The following is a 19,458-nucleotide window of genomic DNA, read 5'->3' as shown; positions in this document are numbered from 1 at the left end:
AAAAATTTACTTAAAATAATTAAATGTGTCCACTAACGAACAGTGGTATCGCAATATAAGTGCAGGAACTACCTTTGCCTCATCTGCATCCTGACCAACGGCTGTGGATGAACATGGCGAACAAAGTGATTTAAAGCGCATTGTTAGTGTCGTGGACTGAGATACCTAACGTGTCCAAGGCCTATCTTTATGTGGGCTCTCCAGGGGCGCCTCTGCTTTCGGTTACTTTGGGGATCTGCGTGCAGGTTGACGTTGATCCCTCGGGTCGAGATTCGAAAGACATCTTATGGTCATTGACAACGACATCCATATTCTCGGTCAACGTTGAAACATATTTATGTGTAGACATATATTGTTGGTATTGGATATGCTATATTTAGGGTTTTAAGACTTGTGGAGCATATATTCTCTGACTCCTTGAGACATGTTTTATGAGTAGTTATAAATTATTATTATTATCTAATTTTAAAATTATCGTTAAATCAAATATTAAATGATTAAATTATGATTAAATCAGACACTAATGGTTATATGAGATTTCTTTTTTTTCTAGAAGAGATTCATTTCCAAATAAATATTCGATTATTAAATCTTCAAAATATACATACTCTACTTTTTTGTTTTGAACCTATAACTTACCAGAAAAAAACACATAGTCTTAATAATTAAATCCACTCAACCTATCCTTCTAAACCTGTAATTAAAAATTAAAATATAAAATCAGATAAATAAAACACCAAAATCCCCGCGAAAATTTAGCTGATGACCTTGACTAATTTTAATGCTACACCAATTGCAGAGGGAGCCCGTGCTCCGAGGTGTTTGTTCTTTCCACCTGATTTACGGGAACGGTCCAGGCATTGCATGTATTACGAGGACCATTTAACCAACTTTTAGAAGTGGCGAACTTTCTTTATTTTTTCCTTCCTCGTCACAGCAGGTGGGCATGGGTATCGGACAAGAGAATGCGTGGCATTTCCGTTGGCGTGTAAAAAGAAGAGTCACTTCATTGAATCGGTGACGTTGTGAGTGCAACATTACGGGAAGAATAAGTTGTCGAGAGGCAAGGCAAGTAAGGAAGGTTAATGCAAATGACCATTTAAGAAAATGCACTAAACATTCATATGAAATGTCTGTTTCATGAACATTTCATGTCGAAAAAAACTAAAACTAGAAGCATCCTTCATACATCACAAACATAATCTCTCTTTAAGCAAATTTCACTCGACCAATCAATAGCAGCGTTGAAGTTCCGTGAATGAACCCTAACCAATAATGAAACTCTTAAATAAAACAATTTGGAGAAATGGTGATCTCTTGAGCGGTATAATTTCTCTTCGCATGTGCCATTGATTTGTTGAGTGAAATTTACCTAAAAGAATTATGTAGTAACAATTTTTTTGCCCAGTGGATGAAGACATGCAAGGTCTAAAACGGTTAAAAGATAAAATTGCTGATTGAAAGTAAGATGTATGATGGTAGTTTTGTGGTTTGCTCTTGAGGTTAGTTTTGTTTAGAAAAGACACTAGTAAAAAATCACTATAGTGAGATTGAATTACAAGTCAATCTAATTGGACAAAATTTTAAGTGGCTATGACACTTGGATGAATATTTATGACACCTAGGAGGTGGTTGGAATCAGATTTTCCAACACTCCGCCTTAATTATAATCACAAAAATTTAAACTAAGATGTCTGTTGGTCTCAGTTAGACTTACAATTTTAAAAAAATGTCATCAACCATATTTCCTTCTCTTTTTCTTTTTCTTTTTCTTTTCTTCTAAATCTTATACCCTCTAAATTGTTTTAGTTTTTCTTTGTTGTTGTTGTAGCCTTCAAATTTCAAATCCTTCATTTGCTCGTGTAGCTCTTCCATTTTTCCACACTGTCTAGCATGTCCTAGACTTCTGATACCCTCTAAATTGTTTCAATTTTTCTTTGTTGTTGTTGTAGCCTTCAAATTTCGGATTCTTCATTTGCTCGTGTAGCTCTTCCATTTTTCCACGTTGTCTAGCATGTCCTCAACTTCTGCAAAAATCATCTTGTATGTGGATTGCTCCCACATTTCATGTTTTGTTGTACTTTTCATCATCAATATTGTGTTGCAATATAAGTGTAGGGTAAGTTTACAGTGAAAAATTATCTCTTTAGGACTCCTATACCTGAAAATTTCATTAATATTTTCATCATCCACGTTGTCTTCAACATTCATTTATGCAACTTCTACACAGACTTCATCAAGACATGGTGTTGCAAGACATGTTTCAAGGAAGATTAATTCTTCTTCATAATTTTTTTCTTCTTCCTAGTTGCTTACATCTGCACACTCAAAATTAAAATTAAGATTAAAAACATTTGTAGGATCATATTCATTCTGCTTTGTAATGAGAGATTTTTCCTTGTGGTCTTCCTTCTCTTCCTCTGCCTCTATCTCTGTCTTTGTGTCTTCCACTTCTTTACTAGCTTGTGTTGCTGCAAACAAGTTGTCTTCCACTTGGTTTTCATACTCAAGCGGGCTTATCTCACCGAGTAGCATAATTATGTCAATATGATGTTTTTGTTGTATTATCTGCAAACATTCATTATTATCCAACAATTTTTCATCAAAGTTTACATCAACAATATTCATTGTTGGATTCACCATTGCATTGATTGCTCCAACGAAAACTTCACTGTCATCAGTAAGTTATGTTGTTGGATTCACCAAATATTGATCCACTTGTAGTTGTGGGTAGTGGGATTCACAAGCATCTATGTGCTCTTTCTCTGCGACTTCTGCAAATTCTTCATAATCACCATCCACTTGTGGTTGAACACAATAAGATTCACCAAAATCTTCATTTTCAACCTGAGTACTCCCCCTTTCACCAAAATTTCTCTCAAGGGTGTCTCGAGCCTCTTTGGTTGTCTTTGCATCTGTAATGAGAGGAAGAATGTTGTTATCTACACATTCTTTTATGAGTTTCAATGCGAAGACATTGTTTTGCCTTTTTGTTTCCAAATCTTTCAAAAATATATCAAAAATTTCCCGTTGTCACTTTGACCTTCTCAGCCTCTTGTTTTTTCCCATTTGTTGAGCGCTGATAGAATGCGGCTCAACAAGCAAATCGACCTGTAGACATTGTCATTGCCTACAATATGAATGCCTCTATGGTGGCTTCTTTGTTGCTTAGCTTCCACAAAATAGACGGTGTACAAAGTTCTAATATCCCAAGGAAAGGCTTTGCTTAAAAAAGCTCGACTTTTCACACCTTTTCGTGCTTCGTCTTAACAAAAAATGATCGAAGTTGCTCACGGATTTTCGTTCTTCGACCAAAAAGGCACAAATTTTTATGCTTCTGTCATGTCTCCACACATTCACCATAAAAAAAAATAATGTTTAAACATACAAATATCAATTGAATTTAGTTTAATACATACAAATATCAACATTGTTTTAAACCATCGAACTATATGTGCTTGTCATTTATATTTAAGGGCTTTTATACCAAGTGAATACATAATAGGTAATAGGGATATTCATTTAATGTTATTATTTAATGGAATCCCAGCTGTACACACAAAATATCTTTATTGTGATTGCCGAGTTGTTAAACCTAGTTCTAATTCATTGAACTTGACCTCCTGAGCGATGGCGGGAGCAGGATTCTAGAGCCTTCTGTCCACTCTGCAGCTATTGGCTTTGTTAGTTTGACAACGAATTAGTAACTTTAGGTAAATGTAAATAGACAGTTGAATACCGAATAATTAGTTATGTAACGATAGTTGGTGATATAAAACTATCGAATGCCCATGAAATAAAAACACGGAGAATCATTGTTTAATAAAGTCCAATCCAAATTCAGTTCAGTTTTTCTTGGTCATTCTGTTATGCTTTCTTCTCCTATTTTTCCTGCTCTTCTTTCAACAATTGGTATCGGAGCCTTTATCAATTAAAAATGCCCAAAAGCTTTCGTGGGGCAGGCGGTTGGAGCAGTTGAGCATTTCAACTTGCGTGGAGAGCTCTGCCTGTTGGATTTTTTGTTTGTTGGCATGAGGAGCGTAATGGTGGCTGGAAGTCTGCGTGAATTGTTGGAGTTTTTTTGTTTGCTGACATGAGGAGCGTAATGGTGGCTGGAAGTCTGCGTGAACTGTGGCTGCATGGGCAGAGATCTGAAGTCTGCATGAACTGTTCAGTCAAACCCCTGCGTGTGAAGATCTGAAGTGTTCTTTCAGCCTGCGTATTTGCCAGAGCGAAGCTGCGTGTTTTTTTGTGTGAAATGAAGATCTGAAGCCTGCGTGAGAGGAGTTTCAGTCTCTGTCAGGCATCCAGCGTGAGAGTTATCTCTGTCAGGAGGTCAGCGTTCCAGACCGGGTATCATTTTTTTTTTTTTTTCAGCCATTGCTAAATAATTCTGGGCTTGTATTCAGAAAAGTGTTTCATATTTTTTTTTTTTAAGGAATGTGTGAGTGAAATAGGAGGAACAAAAGACATTTTTTTTTTTATTATTGAAGAAAAGAAAATTTTAAGGGTTTTGGAGAAATAAGGAGACAGTTTTTTTTATTTATTTATTATTGAAGAAAAGAAAAATTTTAAGGGTTTTTTTTTTTCTATTTGGAGAAATAAGGAGATATACTCCTTAGTTGAAGGAAAACCTAAAAAAAAAAGGAAATATAAAACCCTAAAAAGACTGAAACCCTAGGAAGGAGGAAAAATGGCCAAGATGTCGAATGCAAGATTTGAGGTGGAGAAATTCACCGGAAAGAGCAATTTTGCTCTTTGGAAACTGAAGGTTAAGGATATGCTTGTGCAAGAAGGGTTGCACAAGGCATTGGATGGGGTAACTAAGAAACCTACAAACATGACTACTTCAGACTGGGAGGACTTGGATGCCCGAGCTCTCAATACCATCCGGTTATGCATAGCGGATGAAGTTCTCTTCAACATTGTTGAAGAGACTACGGCGTCAGGATTGTGGGAAAAACTTGAAAAAATCTATATGACAAAATCATTAACCAACAGAATTTATCTAAAACGACAGTTATACAGTCTTCGAATGAAAGAAGGTTCAAATGTTGCAGAACATTTGAATGTTTTTAATACACTAATTTGTCAATTAACAGATATGGAAGTCAAAATACAGGAAGAAGATAAAGCCATAACCTTGCTGTGTTCTCTGCCTGAATCATGGGATCACTTCGTAACTTCAATCAGTTTCAGCTCTGCTGATTCTTTGAAGTTTGAATCAGTCGTGGGAGCTCTTCTATCTGAAGAAGTACGAAGGAAATCCAGCACTGAAACAGCTGCATCAGAAGCCATGGTCGCTAGAGGACGCTCAAAGGAAAGAGGAGAAAAACTAAGGGGGTCTTCCAGGTCGAAATCGAAGGGAAAGAAGTGTAAGGCAAAATGTTGGAACTGTGGTAAAGTTAGACAATTGAAGAAGGACTGTTGGAAACGGAAGGAATCCAAAAACCCGAAGAACGAAGCAAATCAGGCCGATTCAGGTATGGTAGACGAAGTTTTATCTGCTGAAGAATTGTGTATGATAGATGAAACTTCACCTGAATGTAATGTCTCTTAGAGTTTTGATAGCTGGCTGTTAGACTCTGGTGCTTCGCATCACATGTGCCCACATAGAAATTGGTTTACTTCGTATGAAAATGTAAACGGTAGTTCTGTGTTTATGGGTAACAATATGTCATGTCAGACTGTTGGGATGGGAGATATCAGGATTAAGATGTATGATAACACAGTTAGGACATTAACTAGTGTTAGACATGTACCTGATTTGAAGAAAAATTTAATCTCTTTGGGAGTGTTGGATTCAGATGGTTATAAGTTTACAGGCCAGGATGGCGTCTTGAAAGTCTTCAAAGGAGCCCTTATGGTTATGAAGGCAGAAAAGGTTGGAAATCTTTACAGGTTAAAAGGAAGTACTCAGGTCGGTGAAGCAGCAGTTGCGTCAGAAAAGGAAGAAGCAGGTACTCGTCTGTGGCATTAGCGTTTGGGTCATATGAGCGAGAAAGGTCTTCATATACTGATGAAATGTAAATCTCTTCCTGGTCTGAAATCCTTGAATTTAGATTTCTGTAAACATTGTGTGTATGGAAAACAGTGTAAACAGAGATTTAAAGTTGGCAATCATAATAGTAAAGATGTTTTAGACTACATTCATTCTGATCTGTGGGGGCCTTCCCCTGTTGTGTCATATGGAGGTGCATTGTATTTTTTAACGTTCATTGATGATTACTCTCGTAGAGTTTGGGTCTATATGCTAAAAAGGAAAGCTGATGTATTAAATGTCTTTAAACAATTTAAAGTAATGGTAGAGAAAAGAACAGGCAAATCTATTAAATGTCTAAGAACTGACAATGGTGGTGAGTTCACTTCTGTTGAATTTGAACAATACTGTAAGGATGAGGGCATTGTTAGACACAAAACTGCTGTTTATACTCCTCAGCAAAATGGTGTTGCTGAGCGTATGAATCAGACTCTTATGGAAAGAGCCAGAAGCATGATCTCCAATGCTAACTTGCAAAAGGAGTTGTGGGCAGAAGCAGTATCTACTGCTTGTTATTTAGTTAACAGATCACCTTCAGTAGCAATTTATTGTAAAATTCCTGAAGAAGTTTGGACAGGTCAGTCTTGTGACTATTCTCATTTGAGGATATTTGGCTGTGATGCTTATTCTCTTATTCCGAAAAATCAGTGTTCAAAATTAGATCCAAAGTCGAAATGTTATGTCTTTGTTGGGTATGACTATGCAGTGAAAAGATATAAGTTGTGGGATCCTACATTGCGGAAGATAGTCATTAGTAGAGATGTAACATTTGATGAATCCTCTTTGTTAAAATTAAATGTTGAAAGAATTGAACAGGAACAGGTATCGCCGAGTCAACGAGTTCAGTTGGAGGCTAGATCTTTCGGTGACAGTCGAAAGGAAGGAGAGACTTCTGGAGACAAAGGTGTTGAAGACACAAAGGAAGTCGTTGAAGCTTCTGAACCAGTGCAAGTTTCTAAACTAGTTCAACAACTAGTCCCTCTGAGAAGGTCTACAAGGGAAAGGAAAACTCCCAAAAGGTATGAAGATTCTGCTTCATCTGTTGCTTTGGTTACTGAAGATGGGGAACCTTCTTGTTATCAGGAAGCAATAGATGATACAGATAGCGAGAAATGGAAAATGGCTATGGAAGAAGAAATGGACTTCTTAGACAAAAACAATACCTGGGATTTTGTAGAGCTTCCTGAAGGGAGAAGTGTTGTTGGATGTAAATGGGTCTTCAAGCTGAAACAGAAAGTTGATGGTAGTATTGAAAGGTATAAGGCGCGATTGGTAGCAAAAGGGTATTCTCAGGTTGAAGGTATAGACTTTCATGAGATTTTTTCTCCAGTTGTAAAACTTGTTTCTATACGTACTGTGTTGGCACTAACTGCGTTGCTTAATCTTGAGTTAGAACAGTTAGATGTTAAAACAACTTTTCTACATGGTGATTTGAACGAAGAGATATATATGGAACAAACAGAAGGTTTTGTACGAGGTCGCAACAGAAGATTAGTTTGCAAGCTCAGGAAATCATTGTATGGTCTGAGGCAGTCTCCCAGACAATGGTACAAGAAGTTTGATTCCTTCATGGTGAGCCAGAACTTTATAAGAAGTGAGTATGATCATTGTGTATACTTCAAAAGTTTCAATGGCATATTCATTATCTTAGCTTTGTATGTTGACGATATGCTTATTGCAAGCAAAAGCATGGAAGAGATCAACAGATTAAAGGCTCAACTCTCTAGGACGTTTGATATGAAGGATCTTGGAGAAGCAAAACATATCTTGGGCATGGAGATACACAGAGATAGGAAAAATGGTAAGCTTTGGTTGTCACAGCAGAAGTATGTGGAGAAGGTACTTGAAAAGTTCTCTATGAATAATGTGAAACCTGTTAATGTTCCTTTAGCTTCCCATTTTAAGCTTTCTTCGGTTTTGAGTCCTAGAGCTGATGAAGAAAAGCAGTATATGTCTCATGTACCATATGCAAATGTTGTAGGCAACTTAATGTATGCGATGGTATCTACAAGACCTGACATTTCACATGCAGTTGGAGTTGTCAGCAGGTTCATGGCAAATCCAGGTAAAGAACATTGGCAAGCAGTGAAATGGGTGCTTCGATATCTAAGAGGCACAAGTGACCATTACATCGTCTTTAACGGTAGTGAAGGATTAGTCTGCGGATATGTAGATGCTGACTATGTAGGTGATTTGGATAAAAGAAGATCTACTATAGGTTATGTCTTTACTCTTGCAGGTGGAGCAATTAGTTGGATGTCAAAGCTTCAAGAAATAGTTGCATTGTCCACTACCGAAGCCGAATATATTGCTGCTTCAGATGCTAGTAAAGAAGCAATTTGGTTAAAGGGTCTGCTCGATGAAATTGGAAGAACGCAGGAGAAAGTGAATGTACTTTGTGACAGTCAAAGTGCTATTCACTTGGCTACAAACCCTGCCTATCACAGCAGAACCAAGCACATTGATGTAAGGTATCATTTTCTGAGACATGTGATCGATGGCGGAAAAGTAGCTCTTAAAAAGGTCCATACACGAGAAAATTGTGCAGACATATTCACAAAGCCGGTTACAGTAGAGAAGTTGCGGTGGTGTTTAGCTTCTCTTGGCTTGCAGGAAAGATGATGAATGGGAAAATTGTTGTCAAGGTGGAGTTTGTTAGTTTGACAACGGATTAGTAACTTTAGGTAAATGTAAATAGACAGTTGAATACCAAATAATTAGTTATGTAACGATAGTTGGTGATATAAAACTATCGAATGCCCATGAAATAAAAACACGGAGAATCATTGTTTAATAAAGTCCAATCCAAATTTAGTTTAGTTTTTCTTGGTCATTCTGTTGTGCTTTCTTTTCCTATTTTTCCTACTCTTCTTTCAACAGGCTTCTCCTTGGGAAGATCTTCTCATCGATGATCCTCCGTGTACTGAGTTCATCTAACGACAGAATGGAAACCCTTATCTCCATTGTCAGCTAGACTGTGATGTATTTTCGGTGTTAAGTTTTCCGTTGGCAGAGCATTTAGATTTCCGGCCCCAGGCTTCGGATTTAACCCAAGTTCGATTCTATCACTTTTGCATGATTGAAATTCTTCCTCATGCATTGTCATAGTCTTGCTTTGATGTTATTCTTGGCTCTCAGGTTCACGACGAGTCTTGTTGGTGCTTCATCACTTTGAAGGAGATGCTTTGTGCTGCAGCCCTGGCCAGGTATAGTTTTTGGAGTTTGGTTTGAACGTCTTTGGCTGTATTTCATAACTATTGTTGCGTGTAACTAACTCTTATCTCTTGGATTGCTAGGTTTCGCCGGAGGTCTTCTAGCGGCTCGAGAATGGTGGAATGAAGCTTACCTCCCGGAATACTGCCAAAGGTTTCAGATTTGTTCTTTGTCCAGCCCCTGGGTATGTGAAACTTATTCCGGATTCTTCTAGTCTGGAGGCTTCATCTCTTGCGGAAGTGGTTTAACTGCCATCCGACTATATTTCTCTTAGCTTGTTCTATTTTTTTTCATACGGTAATTATGTTCTTATCCTTATTTTTGGAAGTGATTTGGGGTTTTGACCCACGTTCCATCATTGCTACACTATATATGTAAATCTTTAATAGTTATTTTGTGGCTTAATCTAGAAGTATCGTTTAGCCGAATTGCCGAATTGCCCCTTATTTCACTGGGGTTTCAGTTTTGGGAACAGATTTTTCTTAAATCCTGAATGATAAATTTGTTATTGTTATTTGCGTTGTTTGATAGCTCTGGTTTTTCCTTCTTTTACTTGGGACAAATTTCCTTTTTTGTTCAAATTAAGTAAAGAAAATATGGTTGGTTCCAGAACGAACTTCTTGTTTATCACTGGTATCCCCTTAGCATTTTAAAGTGTTGTAGAATCTACCTTTGTTACATTGTAATGTTTAGCTGTAGGGTAGAAATATATATTTCTTTTTACTAGAACTGTAAATTCTTCCGTTCTTTAAGATGTTCTAACTCTGGAAATTCTTGTTCTCAGATCTTATATTGCCCTTAAGAGTATTTGCATGGTAAAACCCTAAAGAGTAATCATTTTAAAAGAACTCTGCTATTCTAATAAATAGATCTTACTAAGTTTTCTTTAAAACTTACTAGTATTGTTGATTACTAAAATACAATTTATAAGTTCTATTAGTGGCCATTATGCCTTAACTGAACTAGTATATATATTCGTCTTCAAATAGTATACATATCTTTATTTTAACACTATAATTAACCTACAGAACGTTATGTATACTTATCTAATTCCAGTAATATTTACTAGTATATATATTCGTCTTTAAATAGTATACATATCTTTATTTTAACACTATAATTAACCTACAGAACGTTATGTATACTTATCTAATTCCAGTAATATTTACTGTGACCTGTTTGAATCAAGATAGACTAAAAACACTGATTTTCCTCCCAACCATGAGACTCACTTTCAGGCCAAAGTCTCCCCCGATTTGTCACCCACATGCAAAAATGCATAATGTTTCCTGTAAGACTAACAGTCTTAACATTTTACATCTATTGTTTGAATCAAGATCGACTAAAAACGCCGATTTTCCTCCCAACCATGAGACTCACTTTCAGGCCAAAGTCTCCCCCAAGTTGTCACCCACGTGCAAACACGCATAATGTTTCCTGTGAGACTAACAGTCTTAACATTTTACATCTATCTGGTTTTAATGAGACTTAGCTCTTGGAATATCTCTAACATATCAGCACATAAATCTCTCATTTTCCTCTCATCTCTTCTCTTCATCTAAGTACCAATACCCTCTTATCTCTTTCCTTAGAAAATAAATCTACAAAGTACTAGTTAGAGATAGGTAACCGCCTATCATAACTACCTGACATGTGAGACTTACATGATGGTCATTATGAAAACATTTGTCTCATGCATAATTTAATAAAAAAATAATAAATATAATATATAAATTAAATAGTAATATCTACTTTATTGATTGTAATAATTAAATATTTACAATCACTTAGGACATTACAGCTTAGACTTGACCCAAAAAAATATGACTTTGCTTAAAAAAAATTGCGTGGAGCAGCGTTTCTCACCTACTTGCCTTTGACTTTAAACATATAGGGCTTTGAGGACTTTAACTTCAGTCACACCCTTGGACCTTTGTTTAACCTTCCTGTTTCGTGTGAGAAAGAAAGCCTTGTTACAATGCATATTTGATGTTACGTTGTCAGCTCACTTCCCGATACTCCCCATATGCGTTGAGTCATCGATTTACCCTGTTTGTTATGTCTGTGTTGATCATCACACTTGCTTTCTGAGTATGGGTGCGATGGTCGATGGCCAGTGAATTTCTTTTTTAAATTACCGCTAGTTACCACCAGTTCCTCTTAATGTTGAGCTCCTCAGATTTCTGCGTTCAGGAAATTTGACGACACGTTGCTTTCTCTAGAATTTTATGTGACTTGGTGCTCACCGTGTTAAAAAATGAAACTTTTTTTTTCCAGAAAGAAAAACATTATATTTATATTAAGGAAATATATACATCAAAATTTTGATGGGCCTTGAGAAAACAAGACCGCGACAGAGAGAGCCATTGTTTTAGGAGAAAACAGCATAGCATCATTGCTGTAGCATCACATAGAAACATATTGAAAACTTTTAGGAAAAAGTCATTACCACTATCGACTCATTGTGTATCAGGAATAGGAGAAGAAACCCACAGCACATCTGATTACAATCTTCAGAATCAAAAATATAAACTCTATACTCTTCAGACGTGCAGCAGTCATGAGAAAGGAGGATAGAGTGCCGAGACAGAAGACAGCGCATATTTGGAGGAAATGTTTGAGTCCTCAAATTTTTTTAAATATCTCCATTTCCAGAGGCACCAGATTGTTGTGGGGAGGATTGGGCGTTTGATAGCATCCTGTCCTCCCCGTTGTTGTGGGGAGGATTGGGCGTTTGATAGCATCCTGTCCTCCCCACGAGGCAAAGGCTGCATCAACAAAAGAGAAGTCAGGGAGCTGAAAGGAAAAAAACGAAGCAAGATCATACCAGATTTGTAGAGAGACCATGCAATTGAAGAACATATGGAAATTCGTTTCCTCCTCCATTTTGCAAAACACTCATCTGCTGGGCCCTGCCAGGATCGCTTCCTCAAATTTTCCCAAGATAAATTCTTGTTGTAAAAGACAAGCCAGGAGAAAATGATCACTTTGAGGGGGCATGCGAGCTTTCACCATAACACTGGGAAAATCTTTCTAGCCGGCATAATTTTTTGTTTTTTTTTAACAAGTTAAAAAATGAAAACTATGGAGTAGAAATACTCCTTTCAATATTACTGAATAAAAATTACCGCTAGTTACCACCAGTTCCTCTGAATGTTGAGCTCCTCGTATTTCTGCGTTCAGGACATTTGACGACACGTTACTTTCTCTAGAATTTTATGTGACTTGGTGCTCACCGTGTTAAAAAATGAAAACTATAGAGTAGAAATACTCCATTCTCCTTTCAATATTATCAAATAGTTAAATAAAATTACATAGAAGCATCAATAATAAATTGCTATAGTAAAATTGAACTATAAATCAATCAAACTCTACTAAAAACTAATTAACTGTAATACTTCGATGAACAATTATAACACCTAACAAGTAAATAGAAAGTAAATAGAATTATATTCTCAAAGAGCACTGCAATTTTTTAGAACTCGGACAAATTCCACACAAGCTAACAAATATTGGAATCGAATAGATTGTTAATAGATAGCAGACGAATTATAGATTACAAGAACCTTTATAGATTTTAGATTCAAATAATATACACCTAAAAATAGATTCGGAAAAGATCTTGATACAAACATACAACGAAGCCAGTCCTATTGATTTTGGGCATTATAATCTGGGGGCCAAACGGGGATTTGTTTATTTGACTTGCTACTCATCTAATGCCTCTACTGTATGGTTTATTTGACTTGCCACTCATCTAATGCCTTTACCGTATATTTTAGAGGTGGTAGCTCCCATATTACTGCCGTAAAGCATTTTGGTAAAAACAACGATAAATATGAAATTAGATAAGGAGAGAGGGTCATTCTATAAAATCAAAACCTGAAACGCCTAATGGAGGGGAATGCAGAGTTCAGTAAATGTATTTTCATTTTGATCATCTAAATTTTTGAGATAAAAGCATGAAGAAAAAATATATCAATAAAAAAATGTTTAAAGTTGTATTTGTTTAGTTAAGAGTTTGTTTTCTTTGGATGTAAGAAATCACGGGTCAAAATCCACATGGATCTGGCAGGTGTGAAAGTCTACCCCATATGAACAAACAATAAGATAATTATAGGTGTCATAGTTTTCTTTGAATAACCATGATGAAACAACCTACATTACCAAACAACATTGATGTTTGACAACTAAATTATAATATATTTTCCCACATTTAAGAGAAAAAAACTTTTAATGAATAAAACAATATGGTATTGTTGAAATAAAATAACACTTAAAATGCAATAAACAAAATAAATCTTCATTAATGTAAAATTGTTAAGATAAAATAATAACTGAATTAAAATAGCTTAATTAACTATTTTATTATATATTTGTAATTAGTTAAATGTTTAATTATAAATTTTTACTTGAATATTTGATATTTGATTTTATTTATCAATCAATTACTATATATTATATATATTTTTAACTTTTATACTAAATTAAATAATTTAAAATTATATATATATTCTCAAATGAATATAAAATTTAAAATTTGTAAGTGTAAAAAATTCCAATTACACTTAATAAATTCGTACGTGTAAAAAATACTAATTACACTTAATAACTGAACTGAGTTTCCAACAAACCTCGTAGAAGAATTTACGTTACAAATTATATCCTTAAAATTATAGTATACAAATATACTAACATATCAAACCTTTAAAAGTAAATACAATTTTAAAATAAACAAATAACCATACCATATAGTGATTTAACAATACACCTAAATATAATTAAAGAAATATATATTTCTTGAAAATATTAATGATAACTAGATATTGTTTTAAATATTTTACCTTTAATAATTATATGAAAAAATAATTCAATTTTATCATTTATAAACTATTATTTAAATTATTAAAAAAGTATTTTTCTAATAATTTATTTCAAAGAAAGTTATAAATAAATTTTTAATATTAAAAAGAAATAATAAATTTAACAAAATTTAAACACCTTAACGTTCTAACAATATTTATATTTACATGGTTACTGTCACGCCCCTACACCTGCGGTAGTCTTCCAACCGCTTGTAGCGAGGTGCGGCACCACCGAACGCTTTCTTTTTAACAATACTAACATTCTTGGACTACGCCTATTCCAACATGAACTTACTTAGTTTATGTTTTTGCAACCGAATAAAACATTATCCTTTATACTTTAGTGAAGACCATTCTCAATTATTAACCATGAACAATAAACCGAGAACATCAACAATAAGCAAGTACAAAGGGAGGGGCAACTCCCAGAAAGTCTACCCGACAATTTTATTATCTCAAGAATATCAATTTACAACAGACTAGTGTGCCTTGCCAAACCAAGTCTACACTTAGTCAAATTTTACAAAAGACAGGCCACCTGCCTTTTACAACATCTTGTGCACCCTTGCACGAAGGGAGGTGCTCACCCGAGCCACCCAAGATCCCTTAGCCAAGTCCTACACAAAACTGCTCCTTAGAATTCACCCCGGACACGTTTGCCAACCTTCGACCTGTTCACTTTCCAAGTGTGCAACACCTTAAGAGATGAGCGCATGAGATATGCGCATCTCTCTTCTAATTCTGCGCACTTTTTAGAACTCCACGAAGTTGTGAGGAGTGAATGCGATGCCCAAAAATGACTCCATCACATGCTTATATATACGCATGTCTTGTTGGTGATACGTGGGGTGTGCAACCTTAAGGCCGACCCCCAAAAGTCATAACAAGCACCCTCCAAACATCTTGCAAGTCGGCTTGCAAGCCTTCGTTCCAACGCTTATAAACTTCGGTTCATACTCCAAGTGTTGTCGCAAGTGTTCATCCTTCGTCACATTTTCGTCGCACTTGTGGCGCCCGCCCGTCGCGTTTCTGCACGCTCGTCGCACCAACGTACACCCGCCGTGCCCGCGCGCCCGTCGCACCCGGCGCCCAACCGTGCCAAGTTTGCGAAGGTCTTACATTCTCCTCCACCTGAAATCGTTGTTGTCCTCGACAACATACCACCATCCATGATGTTGACTCCTCCACATAAGGCAAACATCACTGCAACATATGTAGAACCACTGTCTCCACCATGTCTCGGCCTGGTGACCAACTGCCACCAAGCTCACCATAATCCATGCTCAGGTCCATGGAAACTCCATCCATCTCATTTGCAACATGTCACGATGCTTGATGCCAAGCCATCCCTGCATCATCATCATCATCGTTGTAACTCCATCACTCCAAATTGCCTCATACCAATCCTCTACATCAAGTCACTCTTCCAGGCCATTCCCATACATGTACTTTGAAAGTATTCATCCCATACTGCATCAAAGTCACCTGACCTCAGCTCCTCAATGCATTAGATCTTCTAAGTCCACCGTACATGAAGTCCCTAAAAGTCACAACAATCTCATGTCATCATGAGCTCCATGAGCCATCTCCAACCAACACCTCAGCAAGCATACAATATGCCTCAGCTCCCCATGTAGTAGGAATGCTCCATAGCTTCTCACAACTCCATCCAAGTAATCAACTCTCGATGTGCCCCATTCAGGTCCATGAAGTCCTCTTCATCATCTGCAATGTGCCATCCTCAAGTCTCCACTCTTATCAACTCTTGATGTGCCCCATTCAGGTCCATGAAGCCTTCTTCATCATCTGCAATGTGCCATCCTCAAGACCCCATGTCACACTAGCAAGTCCTCCTGCATAACATTCCTACCCTAGCACTCCTCTTTGGATGTCCCTTGACACCTCTACAAGTGCTTCCACACAATGTCCTTGCATAGGTCTGCCATGCTCCATGTCTTCAAGTCTCCAACCTGATGTCCATGACTAAGTTGACCACACATCACAACATCTGGCCATCCCATCCAAGTCTTAAATTTTCGGTTTAATGAACTCAGTCACCCAACCATCTCATCATCATGTCATGAGTCCCTTCATCATAGCTCCTCCACCAAAGTGTCCACCAAGACTACCTCTTGATCTCGGCCATGAGAAGTCCACCCAAGCATCATCAACCCCAAGAGGGTGCCCTCTAATTTGTCCATGAGTCATGCCGGGCACTTAGCCAATTCTCCATTTGGCTAAAGCATGACTCAATCCTCCACAACGATCATCAAGTTCCACCCTTGTCCCGGGTTCTTGCACCTTCCATCACAAGGTCACAAGTAGCCCCAACAAGCTCTGCAACGGTTGACAATCCTTGCTCTTTCATACAAGGTTCCATCATAGTCATCCATGGTAAGATGTCCCCTTGTCTTGGCAAATTGACTTTGCCCTCTCCTGCACACAGCCCATCTCCCAAATGTCCAAATGAAACACAAGTATCATCACTTATTTCGTCATCATGAGGCTCCTCCATGTGAGTGACCTCATCCATACATGTTGACAAACTGTACGATCCTGGTTCAACTTGATCAGCCTCAAGTTTATCCTCCATCATGTTCAAGTCTGCAGCATCTTCCTCTATCACGGCTTCCTCTTCCTTGTTGGCACAATCTGCAACTTCACCTTGCTCCATTGCCCAACCGGGTTGAAGAAGTTCTTTCTCAGCTTCAGCCTCCCTCTTCAAGGCTATGAGATGCCTCACTTCCTTCTGTCTTATCTCGAGCTCCTTGAATTCTGCTTCAATCAAGTCTCCTTCCTTTGCAAGTCGAAGAGCTTCCCCCATATCAGGAACCCCTTCCTTAACCAAGGCACGGAGAGCATCCCTTGTTTCAAACATCCTTTTGCCACATTCTACAAATCTTTGTGTTACTCTTTCTGACTCTTCAAGTAGACTCCTTCTAAATTCTTTGAAGGATGACTGCAAGATAGACATCTTCACCTGCAACCTGAACCGGCCCTTGTCTCACTTCGTGTGAAATGGTCTCCTTCACCTGCAAGTATCCTTGTCACTGTCACGAGCAACCTTTGCTCACCAGCTCCAACCAAGCTCTGATACCAACTGTCACGCCCCTACACCTGTGGTAGTCTTCCAACCGCTTGTAGCGAGGTGCGGCACCAATGAACGCTTTCTTTTTAAAAATACTAACATTCGTGGACTACGCCTACTCCAACATGAACTTACTTAGTTTATGTTTTTGCAACCGAATAAAACATTATCCTTTATACTTTAGTGAAGACCATTCTCAATTATTAACCATGAACAATAAACCGAGAACATCAACAATAAGTGAGTACAAAGGGAGGGGCAACTCCCAGAAAGTCTGCCCGACAATTTTATTATCTCAAGAATATCAATTTACAATAGACTAGTGTGCCTTGTAAACCAAGTCTACACTTAGTCAAATTTTACAAAAGACAGGCCACTTGCCTTTTACAACATCTTGTGCACCCTTGCACGAAGGGAGGTGCTCACCCGAGCCACCCAAGATCCCTTAGCCAAGTCCTACACAAAACTGCTCTTTAGAATTCACCCCGGACACGTTTGCCAACCTTCGACCTGTTCACTTTCCAAGTGTGCAACACCTTAAGAGATGAGCGCATGAGATATGCGCATCTCTCTTCTAATTCTGTGCACTTTTTAGAACTCCACGAAGTTGTGAGGAGTGAATGTGATGCCCCAAAATGACTCCATCACATGCTTATATATACGCATGTCTTGTTGGTGATACCTAGGGTGTGCAACCTTAAGGCCGACCCCCAAAAGTCATAACAAGCGCCCTCCAAACATCTTGCAAGTCGGCTTGCAATCCTTCGTTCCAACGCTTATAAACTTCGGTTCATACTCCAAGTGTTGTCGCAAGTGTTTGTCCTTCGTCACATTTTCGTCGCACTTGTGGTGCCCGCCCGTTGCGTTTTTACACGCTTGTCGCACCAATGTACACCTGCCGTGCCTGCGCGCCCGTCGCACCCGGCGCCCAACCGTGCCAAGTTTGCGAAGGTCTTACAGTTACAGTTGAAATGTTAACATATTAAGATTAAGATTGAGATTGCGATTAAGATTAAGATATCCTAATATTATATTTGGCTAAGAGTTTATGCTTATTGGATTTAAGGAAATTGGTTAATGGCCGAAGACCCACTAGTGAAAGCTTCTCGCCTTCCTAACCACCAGTGGGTAATTCTAGGTGCGCTAGCTTTCATTGAATAAGGGTGACTGTCTTACTAACCACCAATGGGTAATTCTAGGTGCCCTAGTTTTCATTGAATAAGGGTGATGAGTTAGTGCTCCCTTAAGAACCACAAGAAAGTTATTCTAGGTGGTATGGTTTTCTTTGAATAAGGGTGATGAATCAACCTACTTTGGCAATCACAACCAGTAACAAATGTCCTCACCCTTTGTTTCACCATATGATAATATTTCTCAATGTTTATATATATATGTATATAAATAAATATTATTAAATATTATTAAATATCATTATTTAAGAAAATAATTTAATCAATTTATTATCCAATTTAAAGAAATATATAATCAAAATTATATTTCCTATAAGTAAAATAAAACATATTTCCATTTCAAAATTAAGAATGTTTCCAATCCTAATTTTATTTATTATTTGAATAAACAATTATTGTATGTGAGTGTAGTCCTTGTCACTCAAATGAAAATTATGGTTTTGAAAAAAAACAAATGCCTAGCAATGACTTGCATAAATCTTTGGTGAGTAGTAACCACTCATAAATTTGCACAATTTTACAAAATACATGTGGCTAAATCTTTGATATTCAGACATGACCAAAATTGCCTCCCCTCCTGTCACCCTGGATTTCTTTTTGTAACCCATCAAAATGTAAAATCCATTTCGTTTTATAACCCATCAAAATGTAAAATCCATTTTCTCTATTGCTTCTTCCATTCTTGTAAAATCCATTTTCTCTATTGCTTCTTCCATTCTTCTATCTTCAAATGAGTTAAACATTTTTTCCAGCATGGATGAGGATATTTAAAAGAGGGAATCTCAGAGTGAGAGGGAAAGGACATAGGAGAAAAGTAATTAACCCATTTGTCTTCAAGGGAATGAAGGGAAGAGTCTTTAGCGAGACGGTTCAACTAAGGCAAATGAAAAGGGCCTTATATTTATATTTATAAAAATATAAAATTTTAAATATAAATATAAATATAAATAGATAACTATATTTATAGTTTTTTAAAGGTTTTCATTTTAGATGGTTTTCATATGAAGCTTGATAATCAAACCATTGCAAAAATATCTAAAAGCCATGACATATATATTGCAA

General features: G+C 37.1%; 1 long non-coding RNA gene across 1 annotated transcript; it reads left to right on the top strand.

Moving 5' to 3' along the window:
* The first annotated feature begins 8,957 nt into the window (after positions 1-8,957).
* Positions 8,958-9,512, top strand: LOC149143672 (uncharacterized). The gene is made up of 3 exons (XR_016264293.1): positions 8,958-9,094; positions 9,179-9,246; positions 9,337-9,512. It is a non-coding gene; the product is annotated as an uncharacterized LOC149143672 (long non-coding RNA).
* The last annotated feature ends 9,946 nt before the right edge of the window (positions 9,513-19,458 follow it).

This window comes from Pinus tabuliformis, chromosome X, assembly GCF_031772625.1.
Source record: "Pinus tabuliformis cultivar Carrire ecotype Pingquan chromosome X, CPIR1, whole genome shotgun sequence".
In the NCBI taxonomy this organism is placed as follows: Eukaryota; Viridiplantae; Streptophyta; class Pinopsida; order Pinales; family Pinaceae; genus Pinus; species Pinus tabuliformis.
Note: the sequence above shows the minus strand (reverse complement) of the source record. Positions and strands in the feature narration are given on the sequence as shown.